Source organism: Tupaia chinensis, unplaced genomic scaffold (assembly GCF_000334495.1).
Source record: "Tupaia chinensis unplaced genomic scaffold, TupChi_1.0 Scaffold000213_1, whole genome shotgun sequence".
NCBI lineage: Eukaryota > Metazoa > Chordata > Mammalia > Scandentia > Tupaiidae > Tupaia > Tupaia belangeri.
The window spans coordinates 947,730-951,878 of NW_006159688.1; the positions used below are offsets into that span (position 1 = coordinate 947,730).

General features: G+C 42.8%; 1 protein-coding gene across 1 annotated transcript in view; it reads right to left on the reverse strand.

Annotated features, from left to right (window-relative positions):
• Nucleotides 1-4,149, reverse strand: part of LOC102487385 (olfactory receptor 10V1-like) — a 17,406-nt gene that overhangs the window by 12,517 nt on the left and 740 nt on the right.

Sequence of the window (4,149 nt, forward strand, 5' to 3'; positions counted from 1 at the left end):
TCGCGCCCTTGCTGCTCATTTTAGCGGCCCAGCCACTGTAGTCACCCATGCACATCTCGTCAGATCTCTGTTCTTTCTTCTTTATTTTTTTAAAGAATTATTTTATTTAATTGTATTTATTTATTTATTTTAATTTGATCAGACAGGGAGAAAAGGAAAGTGAGGGAAAAAGAGAAGAAAGAGAGAGAGGGGAAGCCACTTGGTCCGCGACTAGAACCAGTCAGTCATGTGGGACTCCAGTGCCCTTTACCACTGCTCAGATTACACTGCGATTACGTTAACATTTTGATGACTCTTTTCACTTGTTTCTGGAAACCTGTCTTGTGACATTTATGCTGGGTGACCCCTTACCTGTGCTTTCCTACAGCCCAGTACCTGCCTTTACAGGGATTCGCTGATGATACCTTGGTTTTCATAGTCAGCATGTGATGTTCTGTCCAAAGGAAGATTCCGTCAACAGCTTCAGAAGCAAGAAAATCTAGATTTTTTACAGCTATTGTCCTTTCCAACATTAAAATTTTAAAAAAGAAGCAATGCTGGAAAAGATTGATGATTTTTAAATTAGTGTTATTCTCTCTTCTTGCAAGGATTTAATTTTCATCCTTACAATGCAGATGAATTACATCTGATGAACTTTTTTTCCAAAGTTTAAAAAAACTGGTTGGAAAAGATTAATTTTTCCTATCCATAGGATTCTGAGTAAAAATGACATATTGGAACAGGAGAAGTCTGTCTTCCTGTTTCTTACCTAAAAACCTGGTGGGATTAAGAGAATTGAGGTCTCTATGGTCTCTGTTTAGCAACTGTAGGTATGGCTCAAATGAAAAACAAACAAACCAACTCAAAATTCACTTTAATCATACATAATAAAAATATCGTCAGAACACTGTAGACATGATGACAAATGAAACAATGGAAAGTCAAATTAGAGACTGTCTTACAGCTTAGGTTTCTTTCTCCTCTGCTTGGTAAGAAATAGAATACCATCGCCGTCATCTCCCAGGTGTCTCCTTGTTCTTCCTCTTGCCCCGCTTGCCCTCTTTGGGAAGCTTGTCATCTCTTGGCTTGAGGTAATGTGATGGATGGTGAAAGGGCTTGGGAGGCTTCTGGGTGTTAAAGCTGCCAGGGGTTTCTGGGCCCCTGGGAAAGTCCTCAACTGCTTCGCCATGGCCGCCAGTCTTCCGTTCTTCCCACGTTTTCTATTTCTAGTCCCCATTTCTTTGGGGGTTTCTTTATTTTCCTGAAGCCACCTGTCGCTCTTCAATGAGGCATGGCACTTCTTCATACACAGTGGGGCTTCTTACCTGCCACTTGCATGTGAGGTCTCTCGAACTGCCTTGGAGAATTCCCATTTTTCTGGAGTTCTTTTATTTTCCTTTTATTCTTGGTTCTCTCTCCTGAATTTCCTATTTGTCATCATAGTAGATGAATGGAGAGGTTGGCAATGTCTGGTCCATCATCTGTCTTTCTGAGCATTCGCATCCGTAATGGCCTTTCTGTACAGTAGCAATACACTAAGGCTGATTATCTGGAAGGGGTCTTTGGCTTTTTGGGTGGTCCAGGTTTGGTCTCTGAAAGGTCCATCCTATCTGCTATTCTTGCTGAAAGCTTTTCATGCACCAGGAAACTCAGTACATACCAGAAGATAAAGCATAAGCCTACCAGGCCCCGGATTTACTCCTAGTCTCCTCAAAGTCCTTACTATTCATCTTAAAAACAGTAAGTCAGGGACAGGCTATAGGGAGTGTCCTGCAATCACTGCCTAAAGGGTTTGTTACTATTTGTAGGTGTGACTCCCCCCAGGCCTTTTGGCAAGAATTTTTGAATAGGACAAAGTAGTCAGAGTTCTGCCCTCACTTCCATGAATGAAAGAGACATAGACAGGATCCCAACAGGGCACTAATGCTGCAGTCAACCTCAGCTCCAACCAGTCTCAGTTTGTAAGCGCACCTACCTGGCATACTGGGGGTGGGGGGTGGGTTGTCTCTGGATTCAAATCTGGAAACACCCAATGTGAGCCAGTCTTACAGAGTCTGTTTTACTTCTGCACCATTGCCCCACAAAATCATTTTAGAAGGCTGCTTCAGGGGGACCAGCAGTTAGTGTAATGGCTATGTGGCTGGACTCCCATGTAGTCGACCACGGTTCGCGTCCCGGACCTGGTGGCTTAAAATTCATGCCGGGTGCGTGTGCATACGTGCCCAAGATCCCGAGAGGAGAATGGAGGAGAAAGGATTGTGGTGTGGCCATGCCTCCTAGGGGGGTGATTTCTCACTTTCTATCTCTCTGTCTGGCGAGCAAATGTACTTTTCTAACTTTGAAGCATCACCAATTATACTTTTAGAAAGGACGGTACAGGACCAGCAGGTGGTGTGGTGGTTAAGGTGCTGAGCTCCCACATGGCTTGAAAATCACGCTGGGCATCTGTGCCTGTGCCCCAAATCTCGAGAGGAGAATGGAGAAGGGATTGTGGCATGGGCATCCTCCCTGAGGGGATAATTTCTTACTTTCCCTCTCTCTGTCCCTCTCTAACACACATGCCCTATGGCATAAAACTTAAAAAAAGAAAAAAAAAAGAAAGAAAGTAAATGACAGTATATACTAGATATTTATGTATTTCATTTAAAAACTTGTCGATATTAATCTATGTCATAAACAATTCTAAAGACCCAGTTAATAGAAAGGAAAAAGAGTTTCTGAGTGAGAAACTTGAAGAATTATTAGTGGTCTTAGAGAAGACATCTTTCATGTTTGTTGAATGCCTCATGTATGCAAAATTCTAGAGTATTGTCTGGAGATATTTAATAAAGGGACTGGAAAGTTCTTAGTCATCACCTGACTGTACTCATGAAGTTACTAAATTCTTACTGAGTATTTATTTTAGCTAGGCACTATTTTAGATATTGGGAATGGATCAGTGAACAAAACAGACAAATTTTTCCTCATTAAGAGTTTACTATCAGGGACCAGCAGTTGGCGCAAGGGTTATGTCGTTGGTTTCCCACATAGCTAACCATGGTTTGAGTCTTGGATCTGGCAGCTTAAAGTTCAAACCAGGTGTGGGTGCCCAAAACCCCGAGAGGAGAACAAGGAGAAAGGATTGTGGCATGGCCATCTTCCTGTTGAGTGATTTCTTGCTTTCTGTGTCTCTGGCAACTGTACATTCCCTATAGCAAAAATCTCTCTAATTTTTTTTTTTTTTTTTTTTTTTTACTATCTCAGGGCCAGTAGGTGGCGTAGTGGTTAAGATACTGGACTCCCTTGTGGCCAACTGCCATTTAAACTCTGGATGGACCTGGTGGCTTGAAACTCAAGCCAGGCATGTGTGTGTGCATGCCCCCAATCCCTAGAGGACAATGGAGAAGAGGTTGTAGCATAGCCATGCCACCTGGAAAGAGAAGTGATTTCTCACTTTCTTTCTCTCTCGCTTTCCAGTGAGCACAGGTGTCCTATAACAAAAATCTCTTTCTCAAAAAAAAAAAAAAAAATCTTACTCTCTTGTATTTTAAATGACAATCCTACTTTCATGGGTGTTCATGTACTTGGTAGCTAGAAATAGGAACTGGGGCATGAGGAAGTTTTTCGTTTTTTTCCAGAGGTTTTTGTTCGCTATATGGTGCGAGTGCTATCCAGAGAGACAGAGAGAGATAGAGAGATAGAAAGCGAGAAATCACTCCCCAGTGGGGATGGCCACGCCACTATCTCTTCTCCTCTATTCTCCTCTCAGGATCTTGGGCACGCACGTACATGGGCTCAGTGTGAGTTTAAGCTACGTGTGTGGGACTCAGTGGTTGACTACATGAGAGTCCAGCGACATAGCCATTACACTAACTGCTGGTCCCAGGGGCAAAAGAAAGTTAAATCCAGTTCCTCAATGATTAGGTCAGTTAATCCCTGCGTTTATAATTTTCTAGAAAATTATTTCCTGCCACCTACATGAGCCCAGAATGCACCACATACTTAATGCAGTAAATGTCTTTTCACTACCTTATTTAGTGCATCTTTCAACTCCTTGTTTCTCATGCTGTAGATCAAGGGATTCAAGAAAGGGGTGACAAAGGTGTAGACCACAGACACCACGCGGCCCATTTCCGGGTTGTAGCTGGAGCTGGGGCGTAAGTAGATAAGGCTACAGAAGCCATATTGGAG